Source organism: Acanthaster planci, linkage group LG13, assembly GCF_054643075.1.
Source record: "Acanthaster planci isolate LZ-2023a linkage group LG13, COTS_SCS, whole genome shotgun sequence".
Lineage (NCBI taxonomy): Eukaryota > Metazoa > Echinodermata > Asteroidea > Valvatida > Acanthasteridae > Acanthaster > Acanthaster planci.
This window is the reverse complement of record NC_141789.1, coordinates 15,863,493-15,881,081: the sequence shown is the minus strand read 5'-3', so window position 1 is coordinate 15,881,081 and position 17,589 is coordinate 15,863,493. Positions and strand designations below refer to the sequence as shown.

Here is a 17,589-nt window from a genome sequence, read left to right as displayed (position 1 = left end):
CAGGTTGCTTCTCGTCTGATTATTTGTCCTGCCGTGCTTGGCTCGGCTTCATGGACTTGCCATCGCGCGCGCCGGATTTATTGTGCTAAAACACGCGACCGCACCGTTTACCGCCCATTTATTGCACGCGCTCGTAAAACGATGACCGTATAAAAACAACGGAAGTAGCTTAAGTGCAAAATGTGAACGAAGAAACACATTGGGGAAAGAAGATGAAAATTATGGAGTGTTTTCATTTTATCTGAATGGTTTGGCAAGGTAATGCGCACTTTGACGCTTACAATGCTTCGAAGGCCGTCCACGTTTAGCTTGACTCGATCCAAGTTTCGATGGGTTTGGTTTTGCAGCCAGGAGAAAATGTCCATTTCTAAGCAGACTGAGGTTAAAAGCAAATCAAATCTGAATCACACTTTCAAACATGCATGTCAATTTTAAGACTGAGAATATTTTTCATCGCGTTTGATATCCTCTGAGAAAGACCTATTACATTTTTAGAACTTGGGCAAAGCGCCCTCTGTTGACGCCATTAATTTCTTTTTCAGCCTGTTAGATGATTTGGGGCAGTGCAATAATTTTTGCTTCGTTAATTTCAACTGACACGAGGCAATAAATTCAAGAAAAATAGAACAGACATATCCCAGAAAAAGTAGCACAACCAAATCATGTTTAGTGTTAACATTTACTGGGAAAGGGAGCACAGGACTTGTAAATTTGTCAAGAAAACCACCCTAGGTGTCAACCCATGACACGATCATTTCATATTTTTCCATATTTTCGGACTCAAGCGGGGTTATTGGCGCCTTTTTCGTGTCTGATAAAGACACGATGACAAGTTGACATCTATGACTTCACGACGGGTCAGAGGTCAGCTACTTAGAAGACGCCATGCGATGGCGCGGTTTTACCCCCCGAGACACAAGCCCGAGATTAAACTAAACTTAGCCGCGTCTGTCCTGACTACTCTCCACGGCTCATTTGGCAAAGTTCTCCCCATAAATGCCCTGGCGGGTTGCGGTGCGATCCCAACACCACAGAGCCAGCACAGAAAAAAAATCAGCAAGCACTTACTATAACAAGCAGTTATTTTAGCGGAGAGTTTGGTAAATAAACGTTCATAATTTGAATAAGATTAATGTTCATTAAAGCTGGGTTTGGCTAGACACTCGAGCAAGAAGACATTGGCACAAAATTGTGTGACATTTCACATACCTCTGGTGAACTGTTTTAAATAATGAGGCCTCAAAAATCTAATAGTAGAAGGAGAACTTTAAAAGACAGACTTCGAATCCTGAATTTAAAATGTTCTCATTGAAATCTTTAAAGTTTATTAACTTCATATCGGGGTCTTGTTCATATTTTATGCTAACATATCTGCTTTGTCTCTATATAGAGCCGGGAGCCACTTTGACTTTGTGTGTATTTTTTCCACTTTGTTTTCGCTTTCCAATCTAGGTCAAAGCCTCAATCATGCTACATACTGGTCCGGTAATTATGCCGAAGTATACAAAAATGATGACACCTCTCGCTTACATAGGCAAAGAATCGCCACGCGCGATGCTGAAAAAAAATTTGGTCAATAAAAGCAAATATAGCGGGCAAAAGCAAGCAAATAGCCAGGGTGAAATCAAAGCAAACACAGCTTCAACTTTACTGAATTGTACAAATTCCAGAAATTTAGTCAATTTCCCAAACGTTTGCCGGACTGTTGAGTGCATGGAAGTCCATGCGTTGAAAAGACAACGGCTCTTTCGTGTTATCTGTTGCACCAAAATACAAGTAGGCAAGACAAGTTCACTGCACACTTTGATTTAAATGGTTTGTGTTTGTTAGTGTTTGTGATTTTTCGTTTATGCTTTCCTTATTACTTTTTAACGTCAACCGCGTGCCTATGTCACTGTGACCTAACTTAGCAATGATACGCATTTTATTTTAAAGCGTAGTTAATTAATATGTTCGTACAGATATAAATTTTGTGGGAACTATCTCACTGTGACATCATATCGGCGCCTACAACGTGATTGATTGACGGATGAAATAGATATATATTTTCGCGCCTTTTTAAATGGATAAATCAAGCGCTGTGGTAAAAAGCCGTTGGTCCAATTCTGAACACGGTCTCTCAGTGAATGATTTATCTAGAGTTGAATGTTGAATAGAATCTTCTACGTCATCGGGAGGAGTGTGGTTACTTACCAATTAAATTGCTTGAATGATTGAGGAAGGTTTCAAGGGGTAGCTTGATGATTTTGATTGGTTCACGGTAATGACGTTTCTTGTGACACAAGCAATTACTGAATAAATTGAATGTGGAGAGATCCTGCTTTGAATAATTCATGACGTTGTAACAATGTCAGCAGCAGCCATCGTGAAGAAAAGAAGTCACATCATATAAATGATTTGGTCTCTTTACTTTTGAAACAAAATTTTTAAGTGATGATTTTTTCAATATTTACAGGAAACTAGGATTACAGAAAACACTTTCGTCTTACAAGTCCAGTTTCTGTTTTCCTATTAGCCTAATGACTAAAATATCCACGCAGGCATCCAAATGACCTAACATTCATGTGACCAACACCGCACGTCACCTTTCACTCTGAGCGTCCTCCATTCAATGTCAACATTTATATTAGGCGTGTAATTTGACAGAACATTTGGGTCGATGTGTATAAGATTTGATTATTTTCGGTGGGGGTCGCCCAAACAATAAATCCCAGAATCGACCAACTGGGCATGCCACAAGGTATAAACGAATCCTTAAGAGATATACTTATTTTCTTTTTTTTCTCTCCGGGAAGTGCGGGTAATCACCAGGAGAGCGAACGTGATTAATACGGGCCGCGAGAGCCTTTGGACGGTAGAGCTATCAATAAACACTGCCTCGCCGGCAACCACACAAGGTGCGTGTGGATGGGGGATGTGTAGGCCTACAGTATCCCGACACGCCAAGTTTGCAGTCGACCACACAAAGCGCTCTCCCCAAAACATAAACGAAATTTTACGTCTTTGTATCCAATGATAAACACGTTTAAAAAGCCATCAGGAATTAACATGGATGTAATTGCTTCAGCTGAATAGCAGTGGAAGAACCAATGACTGCCATAAACATTTTTCGCGAATCTTCACTTAGGCCTAATTTATTGGGGTCTGAGTTTGACATTACTATACATTCAATACATGTACAGTTTGCCCACAACCAATATTGGATTTTCAACTACAATGTACGTTAGTTGCCATGACTACAACTTTTTTTGACTGATTTTTAAAGGTTTTATCAATTTTCTTGTTATACTATGAATTTCCTTTACTTTCCCCTGTGTCTCAGTGTCACTGGCATGCGGAACGCGGACAATTGGCCCAATATTGCCATTTTGGTTCATTCATCATGTCTGCTAGTTTTGAAAAGAAACTTTCTCGGCCTGAGGTAGGCTCTCATGCATGGAATCCCATACTTGATAAAAAAAGAGAAATAACGAGCCGTCTGGGACAGATTTCAAACTGATGTCATCACCTCCATCGCTTGAGGGCGTACACTTCAAGTCTTGTTTCCTTTCACGGCTAATAACAGTATAAACAGCCCATCAAAAAAAAAAAACACAAAAACGTGGTTCCACACTCGAACTTTTCACGAATAAAAATAATTCAAGAGGAGCGGACTGTTAATATGTGTGGCGTTGCATCCTTCATGATCACGCCTCGGTATCATTATCATCGAGAGGCCTCCAGTAAATGAAATATGCATGACCAGTAAGTGCAATGGCTTGGTGGTAGCCGTATGTTTATACTGAGGTCGCTTGAGCGCAGATGCAATTGCTGTGTTTACGGTTACGAGTGTCGTCACCTCCGTATATTAACTATTGTTTGACACCCCGTACTAAACGCAGGCACCATTTACCGCCATTGACCTAGCTCTCATCACGACTGGCCCAGATTTGGTTCTTTTAGTGTGTTGTTTTAATCGGTTCGATTGAACTATTTTCGTTCTTTTTTATTTATCGAGAGTCATTGCTGAGGCTGATTTCTAGAATTTGACTAGGCCATTAGAGTACAGGGAGCGCAGGACTTTTCTTGATGTCTGGTGTGTGATTCTTGAGTTAACCACGTAGGGTTTCGAACCACCCATCGGATGCAGTCAATTTATTTACTCAATCACCAATCTTAAATCGGTTTGCCTATTCGTGAACTGGTAGAAAATTGGATCCCAACGTTCTGATTTGAAGTTGCACGATAATACGTAATATTTCGTGGCCTATGAATAAAAGGAGGACTTGTTCACAAGTTTCAAACAGGGATTTCCATAAATTTTCAAAACGAACCAATAATCTCATATGAAACAGAACAGCAGTTAACTAAACCGTTAGTAATAAACATATCAAACTCGTCCTTCCGCATTTATTTACAGGCATCTTTCTTGGCGCTGTGAAGTTCCTATCTCTCCTCATTTTCCAATCTCTGTTGTCAAAGCAACTCGGAGAAAGAAACACAGAAAGAAAAAGGTTCAGTTATTGAGATTTTTTTCCACATAGGAAGCAGGCATTTATACACAAATATAATTAACTTGTCGACACGTGGGTATAAATTGCACATAGGTGAGATAGTTCCGATGGTCTGCCGACGTTAATATATACGACCGGCCGGAATGTGTTTTGATCCCATCATTTTTTTCAGGCAGACCTTTCGCTCACCATTCTGCAAAATGACCACGCCAGTAATGAATTTGATTGTGGGTGGTCTGCTCTTTAGGCACAATATCCTTCAAGATGAAAACATTGAAGTTGAAAGAGGAAGTAAGACATTAATATGTTTTTGTTAAATAACTTCATTATAGCTGGATGTAACGACTGCCCCTTTACAGAGATTCGTCCCGTTGAGACTTGGGGCGCCCCCAACTAGAACCCTAAAAACAGCGTACAGCGTGAAAGTTAATATTTTTAAGCTTTTATCATTTCACCCGAAGAGGTTGAGACTTACTCTGAAGACGATTTCAACAAAGAAAAGAAAACGCAAAATTAAACGATTTAAAACAAAATATGGCTACAAAAAAGTACATTTAATCAATGACGTCACAGACGCAGCAACCCATGGCATGGGATCACAGGCCACTGTTTCCTCTACCTTTTGTTTTCGACACAGTACCTCATTCCATATTCAGTGAAACATCAATCAATTATATTCATACCATTCGACTTTCCTTTTCAAATAAAAGTATAAACATACAAAAAGTCAGAATCTTCGCAAATACCTCATGACGGTCTGCACTGATTCTACATCACGATGGTCAGAAGTGAAATTGGCAATCTGCTAAATGTTCGTGGAGGGTAGGCTTCATTGAACAATTATCTATTAGCGCTTTCCCATCAAGATTTCGCGCTATTTCGGCATAATTTGGCGCAAATCATTAAGCGCTGGTTTAACAAGGAGGGTCCTCACACTCGATTTAACCGTTCGGACGTTCAGTGCGCGCTCAGTTTGCCGAACAAATTGATTAGGAATCACCACGATCCGACGAACATTTCATGTTTACAACTTCAGCAACAAACCATTCAACATGTCCGGTGCTCAGGTAAGAATATGCTTTTTTGTACGAAATTTTTATTTCATTTACTGAAGAAGGTCTAACTCATTGGACCACACTCGTTCCTAAATGAAGTATTTACTTTGACAAATCCAATTGATTTCAATGGTTCCATATTGCAGTTGTTTGATCTTTTGGGATTGATGAATTGTGATTAATTCTGACGTTACGCAGCGCTGAGTGTTGGTGTCCGGACCTTGCCGCGAGACTATTAGAGCGAGTATTAATACCACACACGTATGGTCCACTCCGGGTTTGCCTGAAGCAGCAATAACTCCCAAACGTTGCTCGCCACTTCCAATTAATATATTTAAATTGATGTTATTGTGAAATTAGCGAGCCACCTTCATTCATTGCCCCGCCGAACATAATCAGGGAGCGAATTAGCTCACTTGAGTTTGGGGCTCCTGACAAGTCTGTGTTTTTAATCAAAGCGTGCATTGGCGGTTCGTTTCCCCAGTCTCTTCACGGGCGAGCTCTTCCTGTGTCGCCTGCTCGTGCTCAAGTCATCGCGCTTGCTGTTCAACTTCACTGTTTCTCAATTATTTTTTCTTTAGTAATTTTGGTTCAGCAGTGACATTTGGGTATTTTTTTACCTGTAATTCCCGCTGTGACACGAAGCTTAAACCCAAGCAGGCGGGGAATAATTTCATCACAGGGGCCGAGTAGTTTTTCCTCCTGTTGATGAGGTTGTTGTTTTACCGAGCGAGACATTCAGTCACTGTGACACAATTCAAGCTGGGGAGAATTGTTCATTTCCATATCTAAGGCAATCAGCACGATCAATCGATATTTCTCTCTCCATCCCTTCATTCGGTGTCTTCTTATACAGATACAACTTGTTTAAGCAAAGTTCCCCTTATATGCACGGGTGGCTAACAAATAAAGCTAGGATCTCGAAGACAGTTAGCCCCCAAGTCTCTTTCCTTGAAGCATTCCTAAAGCAAACGGGATACCTTTTACTCCTCTCGCGCGATCCATACGTTTTGTGTGCTCAGTGTGTGGCTAGCGTAAACGAAACGTTGACATGCATGCCAGTAGCCCTCTAACTAACCAGGACAACACGACCAAGCCCCCGTTGAGAAGCCACTCCAAGATTTCCCTCGGTAAACATTTGTACAGAGTAGAGAGGGGTGACTGTGACACCGCATCGGTTCAGACCTAAATCAACCTCCGACAAACTAATGTGCATGGAATAGAAGTGATGAAATGGCGAGCAGACCCCCGTAGGACTTCCCTTTTCTCCCCTTTACTATTGCTCCTCTATCCACCATCCATCCAACCATTCCGTCCCTCACTTTTACACTCCTTGTGTAGTAAAGTATTTTTCTCATCTCGTCTCCTGGCTGGAATTGCCGCGGGGTAGACTGGCTATCGGTGAACGGTCCGGCTCCTAGACAGCGTCGCTAATCGCTCGTTTACCGGGCCGAGGGGATGCTAATTGGGGTCCCATTGTACGTTGCCGGGCACCTGGTACAGGTGATGGCCGTATCCAACACCTATTAATACGTAAGATCCGTTATCGTATGCCGGAGCATGGCCGCTCGCCGGTGGAAATCAAGTGAGACTCCGGACGAAATTGTAGACAAGAGCAGGGAGAAAATGACTAGGCGCCCGGGGAGGGTTTGCAGAAGTAAGGAGGCGCCCACGGGCCCTTAGGGAACGCGGCAATGTGTAGGGGAAACAGGGGCAAAATAATTGGTCAGTAAAATATTGACAATGGACTTCCATTCAGTGGAATTTGTCCCTATAGAAGTGTCATGCAATTAGCCTAAATGGTTACACATCAACATTATTGTGTATACATCACGTTTGACAGTAGTGATAGAAATCTAGAGTTGGAAAATCCGCGGGCACAAACATGAGTAATTTTTCCTTTACGGTCTTCGATGTAATTGTTTTCAGGACTGATTATGATTTAGCAAATGTGTACTACGTTTAAGAGAAAATCCCATGAAATGTGCAGTTAATACACCTCTTCAATAATATGCACCGATTATGCTGAATATGGTGACGAAGGGTAATGACGTAATCCACATCTTTTATATGAGCGTTTGGATGCTTGTTAAAATGGTATACAATGTTTTCACAATTTTCGCTGCATTCTTCAAAATGAAACTCATTGCCATAAATTTTGTTTATGACGATGAATAAATGTTTTATTTGAATTTCACCTTGCGCGTTTCCGGGCTTACCTTGTTTAGACATAGCTATGACCGAAAATAAACACAATCTACTCTGAAGTTTACTATGAAATGAACTAACCGATCTCCAACCGCAGTTTCATAACAGAGTTGTCAAAGTTATGCATGAATGCAAACTCCAAATATGAGATTTAAACATCGTTTCTGTACAAGATAATTCCATTTGTTTCGCTTTGCAGTTTACCGATTTTAATAGGAAATGTACCGGTAATTGCATGTATATGTCACATTGTAAACCAAAAATGGGGAATTTATTTTAATTAAACAATTAATTCCATTCCCTTATGGCCTCCTTCCTACTCCTTCAAATTAGCATTGATGAAAAACGACGATTAAAAACAACGCTGTTTCAGAGTTCATAGACTTGAAAAGGGTTTCTTCCCGAACAAAGTTAAACATTTGTCAGTTTTGTGGTAAGGAATCTTTAAGCGTTTTCTTGAGTTATAAATTCGCTTTAGTCAATCCTGGTGAAACAGGTTTGTGCCTTGAGGCAATAACCTATACTAATGGACTGTGGAAACAGAGAAAGAAAGAGGGAGACAGAAAAGAAAGGAGCGAGAACTGATCTTGAGAATAAGGAAATGTATCATACGGCCGCCCGTCTCCCTGAGACTTGGCGCGGCACAGGCGATATCAACGCGTAGCGGCTGGCCTTGTATTACCATCCTAGTGTCGCCGGCCGACATATCACGGGAACTATCCTATCGACAAGACGTCCTAGCGGCCGAGATGCACCTTGTTTCCGCTGTAACTAAACACGGCTCCCAGACACTCTCGTATCGGATTTTCCCCGGACAATTTCCATGCCTAGCAACTTTTGACGGACGTCAGTCGATAAAAAGAAAGCTGTCCTGTGTTTTTTTCTCTAGGTCTGTGGTATATTGAGTCTGGCAGTCTCACGCGAGTGGTCACTAATTGCTAGGGGTTGCAGAATTAGATTGGAACACACCTGGACGTAACTTACTCTTTTGGAGTTCGAACCGAAGGTAATTATTCCTACTCTAAAACCTCTTACCTATTTCCTGAGCACAGTGAAAGAGCATTCACAATTACAAGGACTTTAAATCAATTTCATTTGGCTTCTTTTAAGCGGCAGTCATTTTTTTCTTTTCTCTCCTTGGTCCAATTTCCTTATCATTGTAAATCGACCAGGGAGTAAAAAGGGTGTGAAAAAGGTGTGATTGGGTGATCATGTGAAGGTTTGTATTCTCCGGGTTTAACGGTAGGCCCAACGGAAGAAATAACAGAATATTTGTTTATTCATCATTCTGTAGAGGGATCTATGGAGGTCTTAGCCTTGGTACCCACCAATTTCAATATGATTTTTACACACAGGCTAGGGGGTTGGTACACAGCCAACACATTTACGAGTGACATACCATTTTTATAACTAGTTCTGAAATTTAAAACTTTTGTCCATTCTTCAAAAAAATGCAGGCGATGAATGTGGAAACAAAATATAAAGTGAACTAGGGTACAAATTAATAGTAGGTCGCCAAATTTTTTGGCAACTTTCAATTTAAAAACTGTTATTTAAAATCCAACAGCTCAAAAATTCAGGGGCTTGCACAATGCAGTGACCGAGGGTTGCTAGCCTACGACTCCAGTCGTCATAATTACACGTTTAGCCCGATTCGCCTCTCAATAGCTCGCAGCATCAAACCGCCAATTGTTCTTAATTGAAGCAAGAGAAGATTGAGCCAAACAGTCCGTTTGACTCGAACAATAATTGAGGCCAAGTTTGATTAATATTGGTCCTAGACTAAGCTTCCCGATTGTACGGCTGCAGACGTGCAGATAAGCCACGGCCTACGGGGGAACGACAGCTTTTATTTGGGTGTCACGCAGTGACGAGTACCCCTCCAGACATCTCATAACAGTCAGCTCTTAAGCTCAACTGTGATTCGTCATGTTTCATTATGAAAAATATAATAAAGTACTTTCTATATTTTTCCAACTGAACATGTGTTGTTTTTCATCACGTCTCAATGAACGTTAAGATGAATTTTGCTCTGCTTATGAAAATGGAATGACTTAAACTTATGTGTGGAACTTAGTAAATACCTTTATCCCAAGAACTCTTAAGCAAACCAGTGTAAAATGTAATTACTTATGATCACAAATTATTGTGAGTTGATTCCTTGTGCTAACTAGAAAGAAAATCCCTCCTGGGCATTATAATCGCAGTGCAATATACTTCAGTGCACCTGGCATTCTTGTGTATAAAATTAAATTGTTCGCATTGCAAACCAGTTTCCAGCAAAGGAGAATGTAAGAGCCACTTGTCATGATGGTAATATTAGTCAGATAGCCTAACGTTTACATTTCGGTAACACTATGCAGAGGAGCAAAGTTAAGAATTAATTGAAAGTTGTCGACTGCGAGCCATTATGTCGTAACTTTGGTTAGAACAATTGGCGCTGTAAAACACTGGCATCCTATTAGGCAGAGTTGCTTCCTTGCTGGGCGCTTTAATTAATAATGGTGCAAGTGACTAAAGTCATAGAAGTCCAAGTGAATTACTCTGACTGCGGACACAAAACAGCCGTCTACGTGACTCATCTTTTTAATTCACGGATGGGTAAATCACGCGCGTTCGAACAGCTTCAGTATTATCTGTCCCAGGCAGAAAAGAAAGTGATGTGCCATAATTGAAGTTGTTTAGAAGGCACTTTTTATCATTGTCATGGTAATAATTGTACTTACTGTATCAACAATGCCCGCTGTATGGAAGGGGAGAGGCAGAGGGCGTGACAGATTTCATTTGTTGGCCGGCAAGTCGTTTGCAGCTCAAATAAAATGCAGACCGGCCGAGCAAAAAGAGATTCATTTTCAACTAAGTGATTGAATGGGCTTATGAAAAAGACCAGGTGTGTTGTAATTTCATAGTCACAACCATGGCTGAAGGCAATTCAGGAGTAACTGTATGGTCCACAGAGTGAACCCCCCCCCCTTCAACTTTTTTTGACAAAATAAGTACAAGTCCCTTTAAAGAACTGACGGCTTGAAAACGATCTCAGGAGTGCCATTCTGCAATTCATCGTTTTTAGAATTCTCATCATTGAAAAAAGCAGGGTCATACTGAAGACAAATTTCATAAATCCACCAACAAATTCTTACCAGAGTCACTTTCAAATCAACATAATGTTTATAGCTTCGTTCGTTCACATGTTGCCTTGACAAGTTCCAAGTAAACTCTTGGTTGAAAGACAAAAGATTGTCAAAGCTCTCTGAGAGATCCTTTGGGGGACTTCAAATCGGGAAGGTTGTTTACAATTTTCTTTCGAGGTTATTCTTTTTATCACCATTTATAGCGAAATTCCTACGATAATGTGACCATCGGTTCCCCAAATGTGAAGAGTTTCGTTTGCATACACAAGAGTCTCCTTTGCATTTTCAAATTAGAATAAGAAATAACTTCGCGTTTCACAGATAATCGAAAAATTAAGCATAAATCCAGGAGATCTTACAAAAAATGTTTCGAGTTAATTCATTGAATTAATTCATATAATTCATTAAGATATTCCTGACATTAACGACAGAGACAGAAAGAACGATCTACTTTCCTGCCAGCCAGTCAGTGAACCTGGACAATATTTCAGCCAAACAAAGTTGAAAGATTGTTTTGATGCATCGAAAAGAATTTCACTTTGGTGGCGAGATTTCGAACGCCATATATCACACTGCTCACCAGACAACCATGTCAGAAAACACCATCATCTTAATCGTTTCAGATTGACAATTTCCACCATCCAGGCCGTTAGCCGACGCCTTAATACGTCTAACCAAGACTGCAACCTCTTCCCACTGAAAAATTACTTAGAAGATAATTTACAAATTACAGTGACACTGGTGGTAAACACAGTCGAGTGTGTTCGCGTATTGCAGCACTCACCAGGGAGATGAACGCGTCTTCGCCGTAATGGCCAGGAGCGCTTTTGCTATTAAAACGCAGAGTGCTAAAAATGGTAAATTTATCGGTCGTCAGCCAGTATGAACGCAGCCATTTATAACTTCTTTTTCTAATATATTGTGGAGATTATCTCGTAATTCAGTGGAGGTATATTAGAGCCTGCTACTGGCTTGAAATGTTTCAGTGAACGAAAGAGGTCTAACACTGTCCAGGATAGAGACAAATCTTAATGGCATAAGTAGGTCCTGAATTCAGCGCTTGATGGTTTAGTCAAGTATCAACGGGGCAGTTCGCGGTAAAAGTGTCGGCTTATAGCCGCTGTAGGCGTTTGCTAACCAAACTCGTTTAAATCCTGATCGCACCAGAAAGTTCCTATATCTTACGTTTGGGCTTGTCAAATTTCATTTGTTTTCTTGTCCAACATAAAATGAAACAAAAAGGCGGACATTACCACCCTTTTAAGGGTGCGTAGGTAGTTGCATAAGGTACGACAGAAACTTGCTGAAGCGAGGTGTTATGACCAAGCCAGAGGATTACAACCAAATGTTTGAGTTGTCATGAATTGGCTCCGAAATTTCTGATACAATTTCAGTGCAATTTTACCTGAAGATAAAAGATCACAGTGGCTTAATCGACTGCCCCTAATCCAGACATAAAGGTCTTGCCAAGTTTCTGGCCAAATTACGATTAAAGTCAGCAAAACACTTGTCGAAGTATTGGTATTCATACGCTCAACACCCCGGGCCTAAAACTGACTTTGATGCATGGTTTCATTAGAATACAAAAACTTTCTCGACAAGTTCATGTCAAATTCTGCACCTGTTCATTTATATAAACCCCATACTTGTTTTCTTTTATGTCTGTAGCGCACATTTTGGCAACAGTCACTATCCCCTCTTTTGAAATGGTAAAGAAAGTAGGATCCTTACTAGCCACAAGTGCAAATCACAATTTTGCATTAAAAAAGTTACTCAGTGAAGAATAATATCTGGGGAAAGGATCTAGCATGAGTGATTGAACTGCTGTTAAGATCTGCCCTGAGGAAAGTTTAGTGACTTTTAAATAGATTAGGTCAACCAAAGCCCCCCTCTAAAGTACGGTAAATCCCTTTTGACTGTTAATAAAGTATTTGAAGAGCTTTAACACCATGTTTGGGAGGGTAAATTGATCAATTTGAAATGGCGGATCGCTGGAGGCTTAGTATCTTAAAAGCAACCCAAAGGTCGGATTCTCTTTTGAAATTCTGGCACTCACATCAACAAATGTTTCTCCCTTTTCAAGAGATTTCAACTCAGAAATCCATTGTTTACTTTCTGAAAGGAAGATTGGTGTCGGCGTTGAATGCAAAGGAGAAAAATTAAAGTGCAAATTTGTATGTCGATACAAGCAGGCGGTGATGTTTTCTGCTTTTGTGGTAAATCGATCTTTCTTTTCCGTAAGTGCTTAAATAAAATAAAGCTGGGAACGTTTTCAAATAATTCAACATGATTTCCATTGAGCCCCACATGTTCTTTGACGTATTGAAATTCTCGCTTTTTAAACGTGATAAGGGTAACAATTGAAGACACAGTTTAAATTCCAATCCGGCATTGTCATTTCCCAATGAAAACCGCTGTAGATAACTTCTAAGATAACTTCTAAGATCGCTAATCTAGCCTTTACAATGTTACATCCTTCTTCTGACGTAATTTGATTGTGAGACATGCTATCGTGTCTCAATATTGCCGGGCTTTCTAAAGCGAGTTCGCGTGATTACACGACAAAAACCTCCAACGCATTAACGGGACCTACAAAAACGCAACAATTTTGCGCCAAAATGGAGTTTATTATAAGCCACAAGTATGCACCATTGTTTGATGTCGCCCCCACTGATAAAGACTCAAGCCCTCGTCTACTCCATGTTGTTCTTGTTGTTGTTGTAATGGGATTTATCAGGTCACTTAATTCTGTGTCTATGCACATTATTCTCAGTCGAAATTCGAGGAAGAAAGTAAAATGATTTCTACTCTTTGCCGATGCTCTTGACTACTGCACGGGTACCTGGGGCACATACGCGCGTGCTCATGTGGATGAATAAATTTGACTCCGGTGTACATAAAGCGTTACAGAAACAATGTCCATGTTTAGCAAAGTCGCCAGTATTTCGGTATTTCCTGTATAAATATAATCAAGAATAATTTACATTCTGCGCTAGAACTCTGCCACACATTTCTTCCTACACACCAAGGGTTTGGCATCTAAATCACCCATATGTTATGGGTATTTTGAACGGCAGGTTGAGACCTTTGGCCGATGCATTAAATCTTTTCCCAATAGTGTTTATTTCTCTGGTTTTCAAGCATGCACGTCCCTTTAGCCTACTTCTTATAACTGGGAAGGGCCACGCATCTAATGATATATCACTTGGTTTGAAGACTTTATTAACTTTTGGGAGCTTTGTGAGACCAACCAATGAAACCATTTTGGACTCACGGTTGGAAGAACATCGGTTGATCCTTGTTAAAACGCTGCGCCCTACGTTGAGCGAAATATGGTGATTTTCAGCAAAAAATATACAGATTTTCAAAACCGAAAAAATAAACATCTAGGCACGTGTTTACGCTGCATGGTCTTATTAAACTTTATATGGCATTCTCAGGATGGAATAGACGTTTTATTGGAAAAAAAAACTGACTATGGATAGATCTTGATTTTTCAATTTATTAACCTTTTGGCCTCAGTTTTTCCTTCATTTCCCATTTCCCTTGAAACTTTTCATTTCAAAACATGTTCCAAAAATAAAATCAAAAAAATCAAAACTGGAGAGTGCAAAACCAAAAGAAAACAGACTAGTACAAAAGCAGAAGTAAAAACAAAACAAACAGTTCTGGAACTTTTCAATCAAATTTTATTACGAAAGTCAAGCCCATTTGAGAAACCAGGCGGGGATCCGAAGATAGGGTCAACTCCTCCCCTTCCTCTCAATGCCTTTTAAAAAATTTTACCCTGACCCCATAGGGTTTATGTAAAATCATATAGAAATCGGAGGTTTGAGAAAGGGTTCATGGTCTTGAAGGTTGGAAGGCCCCCTAATAATATAAATATAGGGGTATGCCTATCATTTTGCGTGTAGAGTTAGGGGCAAAATAATTATGGAGATTAAAATGGCTTCACGAATGGCGACAACAAACCCAGCCTCTTGCACGAACAAACATTTCCCTACCCCCAGCCAAATATCCTGGATCCGCCCTCCCCCCCCAAAAAAAACCCGCAGTAATAATACGTCACCCATCTCTTTCACAATCCTCCGTTTGGTTGTTCATGTAGTTGACTATCTCTATCGTCTGCGCTACACATGTTTATTAATCAGAGCATGATAGTCATGTGACAACTCGAAGAGTAAAATAGTGACGATTTTCCCTACTTCAACAAGACACTCCATGGGTGGCGAAGTGGACAAGGATATCTCTATCATCGTCCCGATCTTGAAAGCTTCTCCATCTACCGACAAATGATGCAAATTGCCTCATGTAGACTGCGCGTCATGAGGTGTGAAGAGCCCATTTCCTCATCTCATATACAGGGTTGTCAAACTGCTAACAAACGGGACTCGAATAAACCCAAGTTGAAGCCGGGTTCAACCGCGTAGACGGCAGCGCAGGCCGCACGCGGCCAGCACAGCCAGACAAGCCATGACAGTCAATATCCACGAGTGTATCGAATAAGACCAGAAACGTCTTGGGGGTAAAGACCGATAAAGAGACACCAGAGACCTAAGAAGTTAGAGTCTCAGAATACACGCCGGCAGGCCAATCTTCTTGATGGAAATTTATGATGAGGTCTTAATGCAGTGAGACTCTTCATGGAAAAGACGCGGCTACTGGCTGTGTTTCTCCGTCTCGTCTTTGCCCACCAGCGGGTTTCGCCATCCACTCATCCTTCACCACTCTTCATCAAAATTTTTCCAGAAATTGGTTTGTAATAAACAGCGATGAATTTGCCTATTATGGCTCATCACGGGCCGGTTCTCCCAGGCTATCAGTGGCATTTAGTGGCTTGTTACTCGCACCCATTATCTGTCTTCCCTCCCATATCCCTTGAGGATAATCGAGACGCGTATGTATGGACACGAACCCAACTTGCCTGTCCCGTTTGGCCTAGCTGCTTCCAAGATGCCATTTCGGCTACACAGCTTTGTTTATTGTCCCTGATATTGGCAATATTAAACCCTGGGAGAATCGCCCCCTTCTCTATTATCATTATTATCTGTGATGGAGATCAGGAGTCGGCAATCAATTTATTAAATCTTCGTTTCTGTGAGACGGGAACATGGCAGGTTGGAGACGAGGTCTCTTTGGTTTCTATTACGAGATAATGGAGAGGGAAATACGAAGCTTATAAGTGGTTTATGTTTGGATGATGTTATGGTTGAAGCGACCAACCACTACAAAAAACTCTCATTAAAAGTTATAATGCTGAGATGTTTTATAAACAAAGGCCCTTAAAATCTGTAGGTGCATCTCCCAAAAACCAATTTGGGGGAAGAGACTGAAATATAATCTTGAATGTATCCTGCAGCGCAGGAGTAGAATGTACTTTAGACACCACTATCCCCAACTTTTTGTCCCATGACTATCTGAATACGAAGTTGCAATGCATGGAGTTTTAGATTAGTGTTTAACCCTGGACTGTCGGCCTGGAGTCATCAATCTGAAGGTCTCGTTTTCGCTTTTATTTCTTTTTTTTCGAAAAGAGAAGACGTCATTGAAAATATGATTCAGCTTTATTTGTGGTAACAATTAATCTATGGCATATTTTTTGGGGAAAGAGTGCCACATACGGACAACACTTGATGCACCTGTGCACAGGCCTGTGAGACTTGTCTCTTAGTGTTTTCTACGTAAATGCTTCAGCATGTTCTCAGCTAAATTTCACTTTGTAGGACATGTTATCACTTTCTAATGATATTTTAAAGGAAAGTTAATGTTGTCCGTATATGGAACCCTTTCCTTGTATTATAAATTAAAGTCTTTTTGCGGTGCCACCGTGTTTTTGACCAGTGTTAAGTCTGGTCGTTTTGAGTGACTGTGATTTCGTTATCGATTAAGGAATGACCTATAAACACGGTCGTTATATAGAAGAGACGTGATGTAAACACTTTACCATGCGATTGCCCTCAGAACAAAATATGGCTAACCTTTGAACTCAAAATGTCAACCCCGTTTTCAATGTCACGGCATCTTTACTGTAACGATTCAGAACAAGACTGACCAGCCGCATTGTATGTAGGATTGGGCAAAGAATCTTGAGAAATGGTGTTAAGGATTAAAGGACAAGGGACCAAATTCAAAACGCCAGACATGAACAAAATAACTATAGCAGTTTTTTGTGGTTATGTGTGCTTTATAGAAGTTCACCGTTCGATTTATGTCACGAAACAATACCGTGTGCACAGATCACCATTTTTGACCGCCTGGTGTCCGATTTCCACAAAGTTGCCATTACCTGTCAACTTTACTGCGCCGGTAGGCACTGATACATAATGACATTTATGATGCAAAGACATGCCATATAGGGAAGAATTACGACTTACCAGGAAAACTAGGGTGTGCATAGAAGTGTCAGTGTGCAGAACCTCTGCAATAGACAGCTCCGTCTGGCTTGCACAAGTGTTCCCTTTTCCCACCAGGTCCATTCTTGATGTCTACCTTCCTATGGTCCTACCTCCACCATTAATCGTCCATCGTTTGCCATCTCTAGGTTTAAGGGAGGGCTGGTTTTGAACCGAGCCCCAATTCAAATTCAGATCTTTTTAACGCTCCTGTCTTGTACAATGTCCTACATTGCTGTTAACAGTTGAGACGTGTTGAGACACACACGTTCTCCACCCGTAGGTCGTGTTCGACGGTGCGTGGCTTGGC

At 40.8% G+C, this 17,589-nt stretch overlaps 1 protein-coding gene across 2 annotated transcripts in view; it reads right to left on the bottom strand.

The window, feature by feature from the left end:
• The window catches only part of sfxn2 (sideroflexin 2), a 44,261-nt gene extending 26,672 nt beyond the window's left edge, over positions 1–17,589 (bottom strand). For both annotated transcript variants that reach the window (XM_022225008.2, XM_022225009.2), the window contains exon 1: positions 17,262–17,589. The gene's annotated coding sequence lies outside the window, so the exon portion shown is untranslated. The remainder of the gene's footprint in view (positions 1–17,261) is intronic.